The following is a 19,235-nucleotide window of genomic DNA, read 5'->3' on the forward strand; positions in this document are numbered from 1 at the left end:
AACTGACTTTTTGTTGTGATAAGATACGAAACTCCAACCTGACTCCAGTGTGGTATCACATGACAGATAGCAGGACTTGATCAAAATTTTACCCCAAAATATATTTCTTTGACATAGTTTGAAATGGCCTTACAAAGCTGTCTCTTATGAAGAAAATCTACATTTTGTAGAGAATCTCTTTCCCTTTCCAGGTTTCCTTCTGATCCAGGAGAGATTAAAGAGTCTGGCACCTTTTTAGATCTGATAAGAGACATTTAACATCTATTCCCTCCAAACCTGCTACTTGGAGGCTTCATCTACATTATAATAACCTTGGTCCCCAGGACCCCTTATCTTAACTCAGATACCCTTTTCTATTGATTCCATGTCTTTGGATAATAATTTAACTCCTTCAACCAATTGCCAATTTGAAAATATTTCAATCCACCAACACCTGGAAACCCCAACTTCAGTTGTGCTGCCTTTTCAGACTAAACCAATGTATGTAAGTATACCTTACATACATTCATTGATGTCTGCCTGTAACTTCTGTTCCCCTAAAGTGTATACACTCAAGCTGTAGCCCAGCCACCTTGGGCACATGTTTTCAGGACCTCTTGAGACTGCTTTGGACCTTGGTCACTCATACTTGGCTCAGATTCCTTCAAATATTTTACCGAGTTTGACTGTTTATCATCAATAACGTGAATTTGGGTATATGACTACTGATTCCAGATCTTGCCTTTACTGACAAAGTGCATGACTTCTGAACAAGATGGGAAACTTAAATGCTTTTGAAACATAAGAATCGTTTCCCCAATGGCAATTTGGTTGGAAACATTAATTTCAGAGGAAAATTCTATTCTTACTATAGATATAAATAATTAATAGAACAGATCATTATCCTTTGTATTTCTATGTGAAAATTAAATTTTAGATGTAGGTAGGCTTTTATTTTTAAAAGCACCAAAAATTTAACCATAAGTTAAATTTATCTGGTTGTAGTTCTTTGCTAAGATATTTGCTTTAACTCATATTCATGGGGTTCCATCAGCCATATTCACAGTGTCACAGGAATACACTGAATAAATCTAGTGCCTGCAGACAATAAGTAGGTGGTGGTGTTCAATCCTATACAGAAGTGCTGTGTAATACCAAAAACTATGCTTAAACAAGGCCTGCCTCCCCGCCTCGATTCTTAATTGGATCTGTGTTCTAGGGGGCATTAGGTTGAAGTGAACAAAAATGTAGAAACAACATTCCATTTTTGAAGCCACGTCAGTTAATCACACAGTACATTTCAGAAGAGTAACTTCTAAGAAATCGTTGTGTAAATCAGGCCCATTGCAATTGCTGAGTGGTTAACATGAGACAAACCTGTTTTATGCAACCTAAAATACTTCACAACTGCTACTTCTAAACCCTCTCTGAGATAATCCTCAAAACCTCATTGCTGGCACCCACAAAATAACCATAAAGTTTTTTCATAACTACATTGGTTATGTTCTTCCAGTGAGCCTATAATTACACATTTAACTTTTTAAGTGGAGGTTAATAATAATGATTTTTTAGTTTAAAGGTATTTTATTTTTCTCTAATATTTTCTCTGGTCCTTTTGTCTAATACAGAGGATTAAAGCATATGTAAGGAATGTTTTGTCTTTAACAGTATTGAAACTCTACCCGGTGGCTTTCATCATATTGAATAATACCAAATATATTACTATTTCTAATTTTATTTTAATCAGTAGTCAACAATTGTATCTTTAGGCTTCCTATTTCAAAAATATGTCAAAAATTCTAAAAAAGCCTTGCGAGAGGCCTGGCGCAGTGGCTCACGCCTGTAATTCCAGCATTTTGAGGCCGAGGCGGGTGGATCACGAGATCAAGAGATCGAGGCCATCCTGGTCAACAAGGTAAAACCCCGTCTCTACTAAGAATACAAAAATTAGCTGGGCGTGGTGGTGTGCTCCTGTAGTCCCAGCTACTCGGGAGGCTGAGGCAGGAGAATTGCTTGAACTCAGAAGGCGGAGGTTGCGGTGAGCCGAGATCGTGCCATTGCACTCCAGTCTGGGTAACAACAGCGAAACTCCATCTCAAAAAAAAACCCTTGTGAGAGAGTTTCAGGATCACTTTGATCCATTATTACACAAACGATTTTTCAGCAACATAGTCTAGATACTCAATAAAAGTTTCCCACGGGTCTCATTAAGAATCACCCAGCTTTCTAGGCCTGGCGCAGTGGCTCACGCCTGTAATCCCAGCACTTTGGGAGGCCAAAGTGGGTGAATCACGAGGTCAGGAGTTCAAGACCAGCCTGGCCAAGATGGTAAAACCCCCTACTAAAAATACCAAAAATTAGCCGGGCATGGTGGCATGTGCCTGTAATCTCAGCTACTTCGGAGGCTGAGGCAGCAGAATTGCTTCAACCCTGGAGGTGGAGGTTGCAGTGAACTGAGATTGCGCCACTGCACTCCAGCCTTGGCACCAGAGGGAGACTCTGTCTCAAAAGAAAGAAAGAAAGAAAGAAAGAAAAAGAATCAACTAGCTTTCTAATAAGCATGTGTAAAGACCTTCCTCTCTTCCTCTGAAGGTTGACTGAAAAATCAACTCACTAAAGGCAGATTAATAACAGAAGAGGGATTAGGCACGATGACTCATGCCTGTAATCCCACCACTTTGGGAGGCTGAGGCAGGAAGATCACTTGAGCCCAGGAGTTTGAGACCAGCCTGGGCCACATAGTGAGACCCTGTTTCTACAGAAAACAATTAGATTCTTCAAGGCTGCAAGATTGAGGCTGCAGTGAGCTGACTGTGCCACTGCACTGCAGCATGAGCAACAGAGTGTGATCCATCTCTAGTAATAAGTAAATAAATAAGAGAAAAGGCATACAATTATTAATCTGTACACAGGGAGCATCACACAGTGATTACCCAATGTCCCCCCTCCCCACCCCACATTGGAGTACAGAAGCTTATATACTATTAATATATTGAGGTTACATAAAGAATGGAGGCTCAGTGCATACCCGAAAACAAGTAATGGTGATAAATCAGTGGCAAGGCAGGTTATGGAAGGGAGAAAAGAGGAAGCCTTAGCTAGCAAAGGTAGTCTTTTTATGTGATGAAACCTCACCGGTAGCAGCCCTCAGAGAAAATAGAGAGTAAATGTTTCTTTCAGATCTTTAAGGTGTCAGACTCTCAGTTAATCTTTCCTAGATACCCACAAGAGAAGGCCTGCCTGCATCAATGCAGATTCTCTACAGATGCAAATTTCCCTCACAAAGACAGCTTTTCAGGGCCGCGTCTGTTTGCTGGCTTTCTGACAGTCATCTCAAAATATGTCAAAGAAATATATTTTGGAGTAAAATATTTAGATTTCCTCCGGTTCCCACTTCGAAACTTTAAAAAGTTTTCCATATGACAACCAAGTTGATAGCTTTGGAGAGATTTGGGTTAGAGGTTGTTAGAGATAGACAAAGGAAAGGGAAAACAACTTGAGATAAGCAAAAAAGAGCAAATTTAAGTATGTCATCTCATATCTTCTTGAATCAGTCTCTTACTCCTGAAAATAGATTTGTTCAGTTCAACAGCTGTGTCCCAGTCCAGGTGGTGGCATTGCAGATGGGTGAGGCCTCTCTATATGATGTAGGCAAACAGATTTTTAACCAGAGGCATTTCTGTGGAAACATAAGAAAAACAAAGGTTGATGTCTGGAGTAGTCTATAGACTAGATTTTTAGAGCCTCTGAAGTATCTTCAGATTACAGTGGCAATCTGACAGATGTTTCTGGATTGTAGTTTGAATCAGGTGTTTAAGTGAACTTTTTGAGTAGTCTATACAGCAGCAGACGTGAAGGCTGTTTATATGTAAGTTAGTGTGCGTTCTCCCGAAGTTCATTTAAGTTGTTTAGCTTCTGTTTTCCGGGCTTTAAGAAAAGCACAGTTTTAATTTCTAGTGATTCGAAGTCAGAAGAAATGGAAGAAAAATTTGAAAATGTTAGTTTGGAGACTTGTAGCCAGGAAGGAACTCAGGATTCAGTCTAAATTGTAGACAAATAATAAAAACTCAAAAACAATGGACCAATACAAAAATGAGTATTTTCTTTTTTTTCCTTTTTTTTGAGATAGGGTCTTGCTTTGTTATCAGGCTGGAGTGCAGTGGTGTGAACATGGCTCACTGCATCTTCAATCTCCTGGGCTCAAGGGATCCTCCTGCCTTAGCCTCATATGTAGCTGGGACCACAGGCACATGCTACCACATCTGATAAATTTTTTTGATTTTTTTGTAGAGAGGGGGTCTCATTTGTTGCCTAGGCTGGTCTCAAACTACGGGGCTCAAGTGGTCCTCATGCCTCAGACTCCCAGCTTGCTGGGATTATAGGCATGAGCCATCATACCCAGCCTATAGTTTTCTTTTGAAACGTATTTTTTTTCTTTCCAGCTGTTGTGGATGAATTTCACCTCAAAAGAAACCCAAATGGTACTCAGAGGGTTGGAGGAACACAGTTTATTATACCAGCAGGCCCAGACGGGTTTGTACCCAAAGGTTTGGACCCCCCAACCTGGAATAGCACACAGCTCTTATAGATTGGGGGGGGGCGGGAACTAACTCAAGGTTTTAGGCAACGTGGTAGTTTCTCTAGGGACTTCCTAGTGAGCAGGCAGGAATCGAGCATACAGAAGCAGATAGTGGTGGTTAGTCGGGCAATCAGGAGATTTTTCACAAACTTTTCACTTCATTCCCCCCTTTGATGCTCTTTTATGAACTATATAGAGCATCACCTTTATATTTCAGTTGAGTTTAGTGGCTGATAACCCAAGAGGGCTAGCAGTTGACTACTGTGGTCTTGATGAAGCCCTGGAGTGTGCTGACTAGGCATGGGCTGAAGGTGAGGGCCATGAAAAGCGTCAGTACGGACCTTAAGAAAGGTAGGACCCATTGAGTCTAAGCTTCGAGTCCTGGGAAGCCCCAGAAGCTTTCTGACTCCATACGTCACCTTTGAATGTGATCCCTCAGTTCCTTGACCTTTTCCTGTTACAATTCCTGACTGATTTACATAGTAACAGCATTCTTCCTACAAGAAGAGGCAGGTACCCCTTTTTCAGCCATGAGTAAGTCCAAGGCCCTGTGGTTTTGCAGAACCACGGCTGCTATGGAATTTAATTGGTTTTGCAAGGACATGAGGGAGTCAGCCACCCTTTCCATGTCCTTATTGAGTTCCCAGGACAGTTTATGAAAGAAGTGGACTGAAGTGCTGATGCCGTCTATCCCGGTGTCTATTCCAGCTGCTGTGCCAGTTTCTACCAGGAGGGGAATATAGCCTGTTTGGACCGGTAGTGGGGATTTAGAGCCATCTTAATTTCTTGGTCTGTTGCAACTGAGATTTCTGGGGTTAAGAATGCTCAGATACATACTCCAGTCCAATTTCTGTCTAAACAAGTATACGCCTGTCTGCCACGTACGAAGAAGGTACCTGGGGGGGAACACTGGACCTCCGCGTTGGAGAGGTTAACAGTAGTAGTGCAAGGGAGGCTTGAGAGGTTGCCGACTGGCAAGTTTCCTCAGGGACTCCGGACACAGGTAAGGTTGGTTTCCACCTTCATGAGTACATTCTCAGCTACTGGTCCTAGCTGAGCCATTCCGTTGGCTTCTGTCCAGGAGAGATTCCAACCATAAGGGACTGGAGTAGCCATAAATATTCCCTGTTGGAAGGGGAGATATAACCAGCAAGGGTTAGTGAGATTAGTCTCCCCTTGTGTATACTGATAAGTTGTGTTTAGAATTTGAGTCAATTGGACATCAGTTTCTAAGGGCTGTGTAAGCCTTCTAATTGCTGAGAGATTTATGCTTCAATAGGGCTCAGGTGTAGCCCTGGCTAGTTTAATAAGTTTATTTTTAACCTCTTGGATTTTGTTTTGTTTGGGCCTGGTTCTGAACCCCGAAGCTGTTTGACATCCCATAATAGGTATAATAGGTCCAGCACTGGTCCTGACCCTGCCTGTGGTATCTCGCTATTGGGCAATCAGATTTTTCCATTTTTCCTGTCCAATAGGTTTTTTAGTCCCTAGGCCTGTGCAGAGCTTAGGGCTGCCTTGCTTATAGCAGGTGGCCTTCATGGGGTTGAAGTATGCAAGGGGTGAAAATGCCTTTGATTTTGCATGTTTCCAGGCGTGATGGGTGCAAGTGAACTAGGGTCCCACACAGAAAAAGGAGGGGAAGAAGCAAGGCTGACAGCAGAGGCATCCATGTAGCATAGGTGTAGATAGGATGGTTATTTAGAACATCCCCCGCTTACTAAGTTTGCCATAAAGGCCATCATGAACAAAATAGAAAGTAACATTGTACACTAGGCATGGGCAAGGAATGTCCTTAAAGGGATGGCAACAATGACAGCACAATAGCAGAACAGTAAGTACTGCCAACATAGCACCAAGTATTAAGATTTCAGTCCACATTTGCTTGTTCAATGAAGACTCCTCAAGCTTCGGCTGTGTATTGACTAGTCAGCTTCCAGTTGTGTGACTAGAGCAGGGCTTGATGAGTCCTCAGGATTCAGCTCACTGAAGAGTGATTTTCATAGGGTGCTGGGGGTCTGGCTGTGGGGTCCACAGGTCTGGTGAAGTGTCCGGGTAGGCCATTTTGGCTCTGGAATGGTGAATCCACAGAACGATTCCTGTAACTTTGAGTGCAGTTGGAGTGACAAGGATTACAGTATGGGGCCTTGTCCAAACAGGTTGGAAGACTTCCTTTTTCCAGTCCTTTCCCCAGACTAGGTCCCTGGGTTGGAAGGGATGTACTGGATTGGCTAGGGAGATGGGTGCTCTCTCCATTACAAACTGGTTGACCCGGGACAGTATTTTTCCCAATGCCTGTAACTGAGATGATACGTCTATTTCTCCTAGCTATCTGAGGTCTCCCCATACTTTGCTGACCAAGTGGAAGGGGGGCCTCCCAAAGAGTATTTCAAAGGGTGAGTAGCTGGTGGATCCTTGTGTGCACTGTGACCGTAGCAGGGCTAGGGGAAGCATATCTACTCGGGAAGCCTGGGTTTCTTGACAGAGCTTTGCCAGTGCAACCTTTAGGGTTTGATTCATGTGCCCCACTTTCCCTGAACTTTGTGGCCTATAGGCTGTATGGAGTTTCCATTTGATTTTGAGTGCAGTGCTCTGGTGAGAGTTTGGATGATCTCTGCGACAAACACTGGCCCATTGTCACTGTATAGGGTGAGTGGAAACCTGTATTGGGGAACAATCTCACGGAGTAAGATTTTTACTACTTCTCTGGCCCTTTTAGTCTCGGTCAGGAGTGCCTCGGCCCAACCTATGTATGTGTATACAAGAACCAGAAGGTATTTGTACCCTTTACTGGGCTTGATTTCAGTAAAGTCCACCTCTGTGTCTTCAAAGGGGTAGCTCCCTACTTGTTGCACCCCTGGAACGAGTTTCAGCTGCTGTGTGGGGTTGTTCTTAGCGCAGGTTAGTCACTGGTTGCTCACTGCAGCACAAAGTTTAGGGAGGTGTGCAATGTAGTAATATCTGTTGAGTAGGGTTCCCAGGGCAGTCTTGCCTAGGTGGGTGAGAATGTGGCACTGAGTAATGACAGTGTGAGCCAGGTTCTTGGGCACCAAATGTCTGTTATCAGGGAATAGCCAGCATCCCTCTGTGTGCTCTCTTTTGCCCCCTCCTGTTGCACCCATTTATTTTCCTTCTTGGAGTACTCTGGCTTTCCCAAATCCTCGCAGAGCCAAAGGGTGACTATGAATAAAAGGGTGGGGGTTTGTGTTGGATCTTCCTGCATTGCAGCTGCTTTAGCATCTTGGTCAGCCAGCCAGTTTCCCATGGAGATGAGATCTGTTCCTCTTTGGTGGCCCTTACAATGTATAATGGCTATCTCTGTGGGTTTCCAAACTGCTTCCAGCAATTTGAGGATTTCTTCCTTGTTTTTGATTTCCTTTCCCCCTGCTGTCAGTAGTCCTCTTTTCTTGTATATTGCCCCGTGTATGTGGACTGTTGTGAAGGCATACTTGGAATCAGTGTAGATATTGGCCATTTCATTTTCTGCATGGCACAGAGCCTGGATAAGGGCATATAATTCTGCCCCTTATGCTGACCAGCCTTTGGACAAGGGAGCTGCCTCAATCACTTCGGTGGCAGAGGTGACTGCATATCCTGCGTACCTCTCTCCATTTTGGATGTAACTGCTCCCAACGGTGAACAGGTTCAAATCTGCTTTTGAGATTGGAGAGTCCTTGAGGTCTGGCCAACTAGCAAAAACTCCATCCACCATTCCTCACAGTTATGGTCCAGAGCTCCTTCTTCCGTAGGCAGGAACATGGCCGGGTTCAGGCCACACACGGTTTCATTGGTGACCTGCGGGTTCTCACATAGAAGTCCTTGGTAGTGGCTTAGATGGACATTTGAGAGCCATCAATGTCCCTGACTGTTCATGAGGCTGGACACCGAGTGGGGCACTTTGATATGAACAGTCTGGCCCAAGGTTAACTTGTCAACTTCCTTCATCAGAATAACTGTGCCAGCTAAGGCTCAGAGACAAGGGGGCCATCCTGACGCAACTATATCTGGCTGTTTGGACAGATGTGCTACTGGTCTCTGCCAAGGCCCAACAGTTTGGGTGAGGACTCCGAGTGCCATTTTGTTCCTCTCTTGAACAAATAGATTGAATTCCCGAGTAACATCTGGAAGCCCTAGCGCTGGGGCACTGTGGAGTAGCACTTTGATTTTTTGGTAAACTGCATCTTGGCTATTACCCATTCACGGAGTCTATTCTCCAGCCCAGTTAGTGCCTCATAGAGGGATCTTGCTATGTCCGAGAAGCCAGGGATCCTTATGCAACAGAAGCCTGCTGCCCCGAGAAACTCTTGGAGTTTCCACTTGGTGTTGGGAGTGGGCATGGAGCAGATTACTTTCTTCCTCTCCAGTCTCAAGGACTGGTGGCCTTTGGTGATTACAAATCCTAAGTACCACACCTGTTGTCTACAAATTTGAGCCTTTTTCCATGAGGCTTTGTATCTCACCTCCATGAGGAGCTGCAGTAGCACCTTGGTTCCCGCCCAGCAGTTCTCCCGTCTCCTGCTGGTGAGGAGGAGGTCGTCCACGTACTGCACCAGTATGTGGTTGAGGTCTTCTCGTGGGAAGGCAGCTAGGTCTGCAGCGAGTGCATTGCTGAACAGTATGGGAGAGTTTTTGAACCCTTGGGGTAGATGAGTCCAGGTTAGTTGTGTCTTCATGTTTGGGGGTCTTCCCATTTGAAGGTGAAAAGTGGCTGGCTTTTTGATGCCAGTCATAGGCAGAAAAAGGCATCCTTTAAGTCCAAGCAAAGGAACCACTAGGCCTTGGAGGGGAGTATATGGGTTAGGAACCACTAGATGGAGGATGATTGCGGCACTGTTAACCGCTCTCAGGTCCTGCACTGGGCAATATCCCCTGCTGGGCTTTTTGACTGGCAGTAAAGGGGTGTTCCAGGGAGACTAGCATTCGACCAGGATTTCCTTTTTTCTGAGCTGTGAAATGTGTTCCTGAATTCCCAGCAGGGCCTTTAGAGATGTTGGGTATTGTCTTTGTCTAACAGGGAGGGCTCCAGGTTTGAGGTCAATTATTAGTGGCACATTGGCCTTAGCCATTTCTGGGGTGTTCTTTTCTGCCCAAGCTGCGGGGAAGGCATCTAGAAATTCTGGTGGGTTTTCTTCTGGCCTCTCAACAGTGTGCAACTTCCATTCATTTTCATGCAGAAGACCGCCAGGATCAGGCCCTTCTTGGCCTCACCCAAAGTCAGACTCGCTGCCCTCCTGGTTCAAAGGTAATCTGTGCGCCCAGTTTACTTAGCAGGTCACTCCCTAAGAGGGGAACAGGGCATTCCAGCAGGTAGAGGAACTCATGGCATATCTGGTGTCCCTCTAATTGACATATTTGGTTTTGACAGAATGGCTGGGGCTCTACCTGGCTGCCTCTTGTTCCTCTTATGGCAGACTTCCTGTTGCCAAATGGGGCAACAGGAGTGGTGACAACCAAGTACTCCACCCCAGTGTCTACCATAAAGGTTATTGGGTGGCCCCTGACTTTCATCTTGACCATGAGCTCACAGGGGCCAAGTCTGAGTCTGCCCCGGCTAAACCGATCAGGTGGGCCAGGTTAGGTTCTGGCTGGTACTTCGCCTTTCCTCTGGGGGGTGCCCCACTTGGGGTTGCCCCCTTGGGGCACTCATTCTTCCAGTACCCCACCTCTTTGCAGTAGGCGCATTGATGAGGCTGTAAGGGGGATGTTCGGACTTCCCCACTTTGTGGAGGGGAACCAGGCACCAGGTCGGATCAGGGCAGCTAGCCATTGCCAAAAGTGTCACCTTCTGCTTCATCCATTTGCCTGCCTCCCTTTGTGCTTGTAGGTCTTGGTTCACATAGACTTTATTGGCAACCTCCATCAGCTGAGTGGCATTCATTCCTGCAAAGCCCTCCAGCTTCTGCAACTTCTGGCGAGTGTCCGGAGCTGACTGGGCTACAAAGGTGTCGTTGACCATCTTCATGTCCTCTGGCGCCTCTGGGTCAAACGAGGTATATATCTGGAAGCCCTCACAGAGTCACTTGTAGAAGTCACCGGGGGTTATATCTGGTTTTTGAGTGACTACTGCGGTTTTTGACATGTTGGTCAGTTTTCTTGCTCCCTCATGGACTCCTCTGAGGAGGGCCTCCCAGTAGTGCTGGAGGGAGGCTCTTCCCACTTCAGTGTTAAAGTCCCAGTTGGGCTTGATGTCAGGTGCGGCCTCTACAACCTACTGGGCCAGGTCCAGGGCCCCCAATGGGGCCTGTTCTTCTAGCCACTTATGGACTTCAGTCAGGATGCGCCTTGACTCTTCTGTGTTGAACAGTGTGAGGAGGAGCTGGTGACAATCATCCCAGGTGGGCTGGTGCATTTGAAAGATGGATTCTAGATGGTCAACCAGGGCCTGAGGCTTCTCTGAGTACGCCAGAGTGTGGTGTTTCCAATTTAGGAGATCCATAGTACTGAAGGGTTGGTAGTAAAGGATGGGCCTTCCCGGCTCGACTGTTCCATCATCCGTCACAGTGTGGAGGCGGGGAGACAAATTTCCCACAAAGGCATCTGGAGGGCCAGTGCTGGCTGCGAGGACCGGAGGTGCCTGGACAGGGGTATTCCAGGGCGCAGAGGCTCCGAACTGGCCATGCCAGGTTTTGCAGTCTTTACCGACACAGGAGGCATCTCTGGCAGGTTGGGAGGGGCTGACGGTGCAGCCAAGGGAATGTATGAAGGTGGCAGAATGTCTTCCTTATGGTCACCCTGGTGGATAGGTCTTTTGGACCCCTTAGTCACCTGAGCCACAAGGACTTTGCCTTTCCCTTTTTTCTGGTTCAGAATCGAACCCAAGGTTTGAGCTACCTCCAGCCAAGAGTCAATAAAAGAGAACTGGTCTCGGTATCCAGGACTATTGGTCACCACTTTCCAAGCAGCCTGAACGGTGGAGACATCTAAGATTCCTTCAAATGGCAGCCAACATTAAACATCGGCCACTCTACTTCACAGAGAGTTTTTAGTCTTTCTGGGGTCATTTTGACCCCATAATCTCCAGAGAAGGCCTACCTAAAGTTCTTGACCATATAGTCTAAGATAGAGGGTTTGACTCCCATGATGTGTGCCCTCCTCTGGCCAGTGGCATGAGACAGACAAAGGGAGGGGGTGTCCCATTAAGGACCACTCAGGTTCTCGCCTGGCCTTGTCCCTCGTGGGAACTTTAGGTGTCTCTTAGCATTGGCAGATCGGTATAATCCCTCAACTTGGATTGACCCCAGCTTGATACTGTCCTAAGCCTTATGAGATTGCCGTGGAACCGCAGGTTAGGGCCCACTTGGACTTTGTAGTTTGCACCGCAGAGCCACAGACTGGAGTTTCAAGGGCAAGCCTTTGAGCTCCGCATTCACTCACTTACACACACACAGGTTACAACATTCCCACCCTAACTCGGAGAATCTACCTGCAGTCTCTAAACAGAGACCCCGGCAGGTGACCAAGCTCCTCTTCCGTCTGTAGATGGGTCCTTACATTATCTGAAGCTCCTCATAGTTCAGTCCATCCCCTCCACGAGTCCAGTGAGCGGCAACACTGGAGCAGCAGCAGTTTGCCTGCCAGGGAAGAAGGCCCTGGTGAAAACTACAGAGGGGGGAGCCCTGCCTCATTCCACAGTGGGGAACAGACATGCCGTCCGCCCTTTCTGATCCCAAACCCATGGCTCAAGTGGCCAGCGTGGTTGGGTTTCCTGGTCAGGGAACCAAATGTTGTGGAAGAATTTCACCTGACAAGAAACCCAAATGGCACTCAGAGGGTCGGAGGAACACAGTTTATTACGCTGGCAGGCCCAGACAGGTTTGTACCCAAAGGTCTGGGCCCCCAGCCTGGAGCAGCATGCAGCTTTTATAGATTAGGGGCAGGGGAAGTAACTCAAGGTTTTAGGCAACATGGCAGTTTCTCAAGGGATTTCCTAGTGAGCAAGCAGAAATCGAGAGATTCCACAAAAGCAGATAGTGGTGGTTAGTTGGGCAATCAGGAGATTTTTCACAAACTTTTCACTTCACAGCCCCATTTCTACCAGAGAAAATCACAGTAGGATTAACTTATTTGAAAAATAAATTTTAGTCTTATTATGCTTGGCCTGATTACTTGCACTAAGAATAGTGGTTGATCATGTAGGCTCTTTTCAGTTGGCTTTACTGAAACAATTTATTTTTCTTTTCTTTTTTAATTTTTTTTTTTAGACAGAGGTTCACTCTTGTTGCTCAGGCTAGATCACAATGGCACGATGTCAGCTTACCGCAACCTCCGCATCCCAGGTTCAAGCGATTCTTCTGCCTTAGCCTCCCAAGTAGCTGGGAGTACAGGCATGCGCCACCATGCCTGCCTAATTTTGTGGTTTTAGTGGAGATGGGGTTTCTCCATATTGGTCAGGCGGGTCTTGAACTCCTGACTTCAGATGATCCGCCCACCTCGGCCTCCCAAAGTGCTCAGATTATAGGAGTGAGCCACCACACCCAGCCAACTGAAACATTTTCATAAGGAAGATGTTCATAAAGAATGTCAGATTAGACTTAATATCTGTGAGGCTAGGAAGTCAAGCCAAATATTTACCATCAGACTTTGCTTGCATGTATGAATTGGGTAAATTTTTCTTAAGGTCCCAAAATAACTTGGGGTTCCTGGACCTGTCAGAAAGTGATACTCTGTACTTGCCACAGATCAGGAACCTTGTAAAAGAACCACAAAGACAAAGCACCAGACCAGTCTTTCCAAGGATTTTTTTATTGGTTCCATAAAGTCAATCTCAGGTCCTTGAAGTAGTTCTTACATATTTGAAAATGTGCCATTCCACTGAAAGCCTGAGTGAAATAAGAAGTCTGGCTAGCAAAAATGGCTTTGTTATGTAGATGAAGACTTCCTTAGGGAGAATAGGTGGTAAATGTTTCTTTTCAGACTTTGAATGGTATCAGACTCTCAGTCTCTTGTGGATCTGGGGAAAGACATAAAAAAGGGAGGGAACATGGCTGCATTAATGTGGATTCTCTATGGCTGCAAATTTTTCCTACTTAAGGTAGCTTTGTAAGGCCACTTCTGCCTTATGCTCAAGCAGCAGCCATTTAAAAATATATCAAAGAAGGACCAGCTCGGGGTGGGGAGGGTTGGGGAGGGATAACATGGGGAGAAATGCCAGATATAGATGAGGGGGAAGGATGGAGGGAGCAAACCACATTGCCGTGTATGCACCTATACAACAATCCTGTATGATCTGCACATGTATCCTAGAACCTAAAGTACAATAAAAAAGTGAAACATATATATGTATATCAAAGAAATATATTTCAAGGTAAAACATTTATTTTTCTTTGAAAAAATCACATTTCATGCCTTTTAATAACTTTTCTGTACAAAACCAGTTTCCTGTACTTTACTTATAGAATTGTTTTTCTTATATATAGGAATTTTAATTTTTATACTTATTACAATGTTAACTCTTAGTAACACTTACTTTCTGTGAAAAACATATAAAGTAAGCCATTTTAATTATTTTCCAGATACAAAGCCTAGGATAAAGGACAGAGCTATGAAGGCAATGCCTGGACAATCAAATTTCCCCCAGCAGGGCAAAGATACACTCCTGAGTCAGGGAAGACAGGTCCTGGGTGTTGTGCCCAGGCCTTACATTGGTCACTTCTCTAAACCTTAGAGCCTAAAAGCTCACATCCAAAGATATAAGCTCAAAGACAAATTAAGCAGCTATGAGAAATATTACAGACACAATAATATTGTGACCTTAAAACATCTAGCCAAGATAGTATAAACCTGTCTCACTAACCAGTCCAGGCCAAGATGTCTAAATTCTAAAGATTTTCTATTTTATTTTACCAAAACTTGTAAAACTATCTTTATTTACCAAAGATTACTACAATTATTGGACTTGAAAAGCATTTGGGCTCATTTCCTTAATTTTTGAATACTCATTTATTTTATAAGTCAATTTGGCATCATAAAGATAGTATGTAAATATAGATGTATATGCATATATGCATAGAAATACAAACACAAATAATGACATTATAACTTTGACTTTGAAAGTTTAGCTGTGAGAAAGGTCAAAGTCACTAGTTTTAAAAGGACGGTTGGATTCAAACTGTGCCTTTGCAACAGGAAAAAGTAAAGTTTGTCTTTCTCACATGGTTGAAGCCCTCATTGAATTTTAGAGAAAACAGAGTGGCAAATTTTCATCTCAAAGCACAGAGACTGATGGAGAGTTTAAGCTTAAAGATGATTTTGTGTTAGTTAGAGGAAGATTAAAAATGATGCTAAGGTAGCACAAAAATCACAGGAATTTACCATAGGATTGTATACGAAGGCCAGTTTCATTTAGATAGGTAGCTTTTAATTTGATCTCGTTCCCAACTGTACCATTGAGCTCAGGGCAGAGCCCATTAAGGAATAAAGCCAACAAAGTATTTTCAGTTTTTAGGGCCTAATAATGTAAATATGTGAAAAACATGCACAGCTGGAAGGCAGACCATCTATATCTTTAAAAAATAAAGAATTTCGGCTGGGTGCGGTGGCTCACGCCTGTAATCCCAGCACTTTGGGAGGCCAGGGTGGGTGGATCACGAGGTCAAGAGATTGAGACCATCCTGGTCAATGTGGTTAAACCCCATCTCTACTAAAAATATAAAAAGAAAATTAGCTGGGCATGGTGGTACGTGCCTGTAATCCCAGCTACTCAGGAGGCTGAGGCAGGAGAATTGCCTGAACCCAGGAAACAGAGGTTGCGGGGAGCCAAGATTGCACCATTGCACTCCAGCCTGGGTAACAAGAGCGAAACTCCATCTCAAAATAAATAAATAAATAAATAAATAAATAAATAAATAAATAAATAAATAAATAAATAAATAAATAAATTCACTTTCACAGGGAATTCTGGTTCCCCATAAAAGAGAAAAGCACCATGGGACTTGACAGAGCAGTGCTTTTACAATGCAATTTGCTACAAAGACATTTCTCTTAAGTGTTTAAACCATGCCTTTCTTACCTCAATGCACAAGGAAACCAGTAGTCTCCTGTAGTAATAACCATTTACTGTAAACAGCTGCTGTCAGCTACCTCCAAAACTGCAGCTCTCACCAGTGACTTGTCAGCCATCACAGATAGAAAGGTCAAGTGTTCTCTCACAGTACAAAGTAATCTCTGGTACCCACAAAAGCCAAAGCAATCAGGTAATGTAATACAAAAGAGAGCAGAGTTTTAGACCTGAGATGAATCTCTCCATGACTTTAGACTCCACAGGAAGACAGAAAAGGCAAAAAAGAGGTGAGTGGTGCCTTTTTTGTGTGTTCCTTAAGGAGTTTGAGTCATTAGATATCCCCTGTAGGTCCTTTCATGTGTACCTTAAAAGGCAAACAGGAAGAAAGATTAGAGAAATAGTATTAATGGGAAAACAATTCATAAAAAAAGGAAGCAAACAGAAGGACCAAACACATGATTTTAAAAATGTTTTTAGTCAACTAAAAAATATTTAAATATTCTCAAAACGGGATTCAAAAAGAGAAGAAGCAGAAAGTTCATTAAATACACATATTGAAAACTAGTTTTTAATTAAGCTGACTTCTGACCATAGAGCTCTTAAAAAAAAATCTTTTCAAATCTCTTATCAGATTTTAGCCAGGACAAGCTGTCAATATTCCTGGCTTTTAAACTCTGTTTTATCAAAAGGTACTCTCTGAAGTTAAATGGGTACCCCAAAATATCAAAGGCCACACACATTATGAACCAAAATGGACCGCTCATATTAATGTGTACACTGGGAGCATCACAGACCCCCAGTGAGTTGCAGCTTTTATACATTCTTGAGGTTCCAGGAAGAATAGGGGCTCAGAACATAGCCCAAAACAGGTAATGGTGGTAAATCAGGTTATAGAGGCAAGAGGCTATGGGGGAGAGAGGAGGTTTGGCCAGTGTGTTAGTCTGTTTGCGTTGCTATACCTGAGACTGGGTAGTATATAAGAAAAGAGGTTTATTTGGCTAACATTTCTGCAGGCAGTAGGAGCATTGCACCGGCATCTGCTTGGCTTCTGGTGAGACCACAGGAAGCTTGCAATCATGCAGAAGGTGGAAAGGGAGCCAGTGTATCATATGGTGTGAGAGGGAACAAGAGAGAGAGGGAGGAGGTGCCAAGCTATTTTAAACAACCAGATCTGGGGCCAGGCGCAGTGGCTCATGCCTGTAATCCCAGCACTTTGGGAGGCCAAGGCGGGTGGATCATGAGGTCAAGACATTGAGACCATCCTGGTCAACATGGTGAAAGCCCGTCTCTACTAAAAATACAAAAAAAATTAGCTGGGCATGTTGGTGCATGCCTGTAATCCCAGCTACTCGGGAGGCTGAGGCAGGAGAATTGCCTGAATCCAGGAGGCGGAGGTTGCCATGAGCCGAGATTGCGCCATTGCACTCCAGCCTGGGTAACAAGAGCGAAACTCCGTCTTAAAAAAAAAAAGAAAAAAAGAAAGAAAACAACCAGATCTTGTGTGAACTCATATAGGATAGCTCACTCATTACTGTGAGGACAGCACCAAGCCATTCCTGAGGGATCCGCCCCCATGACCCAAACACTTCCCACTTGGCCCACCTTCAACATGGGAGGTTACATTTCGACATAAGATTTGGAGGGGACAAAAACATCCAAATCATATCAACTAGCAACGGGCATCTTGTTATGTAGATGAAACCTCACAGGTAGTGTGGCCCTTGGAAAGAATCAAGGGTAAATGTTTCTTTCAGATCTTTAAGGAGTGAGACTCTCAGATTCCTAGATCCATCACTTGAACCTAGGAGGCAGAGGCAGCAGTGAGCAGAGATCACACCTCTGCACTGCAGCCTGGGTGACAGAGCGAGACTCCATCTCAAAACAAACAAACAAAACCTTCCCTAGATCCAGATAAGGGAAGTCCTTTTTGCATGAATGCAGATTCTCTACAGATGCAAATTTCCCCCAGGAAAAGCAGGAAATACATATTTTTATATTTTTATTTTAAAAATATATAATATATATTTTATTTAAAAAATATATATAATATATTTTTATTTACCTCAGATGCCCAGGAAGTACAATTCCTGCTGAACCATGACTAACCATCTGAGGTAAATATATTTTTATTTCCTTCACATGCCTGTTACCAGAAGGGAGTCCTGATCCAGACCCAAGAGAGGCTTCTTGGATCTTACACAAGAAAGTATTCAGGGCAAGTCCGTAAAGTGAAAGCAACTTTAAGTAAAGGAATAAAGAATGGCTACTCCATAGACAGAGTAACTCCAACGGCCGTTGGTTGCTCATTTTTATGGTTATTTCTTGATGATATGCTAAACACGGGGTGGATTATTCATGTCTCCCCTTTTAAGACCATGTAGGTAACTTCCTGATGTTGCCATGACATTTGTAAACTATCATGGTGCTGGTGGGAGTGTAGCAGTGAGGACCACTAGAGGTCACTCTTGTCGCCATCTCTGTTTCGATGGGTTTTAACTCTCTTTGTTACTGCAGCCTATTTCATCAGCAAGGTCTGTATGACTTGTATCTTGTGCGGACCTTGTATCTCATCCTGTGACTTAGACTGACTAACCATCTGGGAATGCAGCCCAGTAGGTCTCATCCTCATTTTACCCAGCCTCTGTCCAACATGGAGTCACTCTGGTTTAAACGCCCCTGACATGCCCAGTAAGTACAATTCCTGCTGAATTAGGACAGATTATTTGAACTTTGCTGTTCACATTTCATCATCTTCTCTGATCTCAAATGCCTTTGACTTCAGAATTCTAAGGTAGTGTTCCTGAGAGGGCTTGCCTAGTGATTGTTCTAGCACAGTTGTAAACAGATGCAGCTGGTCAATGCACTGCTAAGGATAGGAAGATGTGAACCTAGGACTGTCTCAGCCATGGTCCAGAGTTGTGATGGAAATAATTCTGAGAAAAACCAGTTTGCAGAGGTGAGTGGAAAGAGACATAGAGAAAGAAGGGCTTCAATATCCCTGTTTCCATTTATTCCTGAATGCATCATCCTTAACGCAATTCATTGGCATTTTATGTAGTTCAAATTTCTTTCACATTCAGCAAAAGAGACCTCCTGGCTTAGATACACCTCAGCTAGGTTTCCATAGGACCCCTACAAACCTCTGTGACTCTCACTTACCACATTGCTTAGTGTTTGTCTCTATGAGGAGAGATGCTATCTTCATTATTATTTAGCAAAGAGTCGGCCAACTAATGGTTAATATGTAAATATTGAATAAAGAATGAATAAATGAGCAACTATATAGATTTCCATGTCCTTCTGTTTTTCTAGCATGAAGAAGATCTAAATTTACTTGACTTTGCATTTCCTGGTCATGTGATAACTTTTAAGACATGTATAGCTAGGCATAGTGGTGCATGCCTATATTCCCAGCTACTCAGGAGGCTGACACAGAAGGATTGCTTGAGCCCAGGAGTTTCAATTCAGTCTACACAACATACCAAGACTGCATCTCCAACTGAAAAAAAAAAAAGACACATATAGAAGCTATAAAATGTAACCAGCTTTTATAGTGTTTTCAGTATTGATAATGTTTGCCCTTTCCTTCTTTTTTTTTTTACTTTTCTCTTAGCTAAATATAGTTAACTCCTGGTGCCTGGTTTCATGAGCATGACCTAATCTACTGCATGAATTCATATC

The 19,235-nt window shown here is 43.9% G+C and overlaps 1 protein-coding gene across 10 annotated transcripts in view; it reads left to right on the forward strand.

The window, feature by feature from the left end:
• The window catches only part of FBXL17 (F-box and leucine rich repeat protein 17), a 572,981-nt gene that overhangs the window by 316,081 nt on the left and 237,665 nt on the right, over nucleotides 1–19,235 (forward strand). The window lies entirely within an intron of this gene.

The sequence above is a fragment of the Callithrix jacchus genome, chromosome 2, assembly GCF_049354715.1.
Source record: "Callithrix jacchus isolate 240 chromosome 2, calJac240_pri, whole genome shotgun sequence".
In the NCBI taxonomy this organism is placed as follows: Eukaryota; Metazoa; Chordata; class Mammalia; order Primates; family Cebidae; genus Callithrix; species Callithrix jacchus.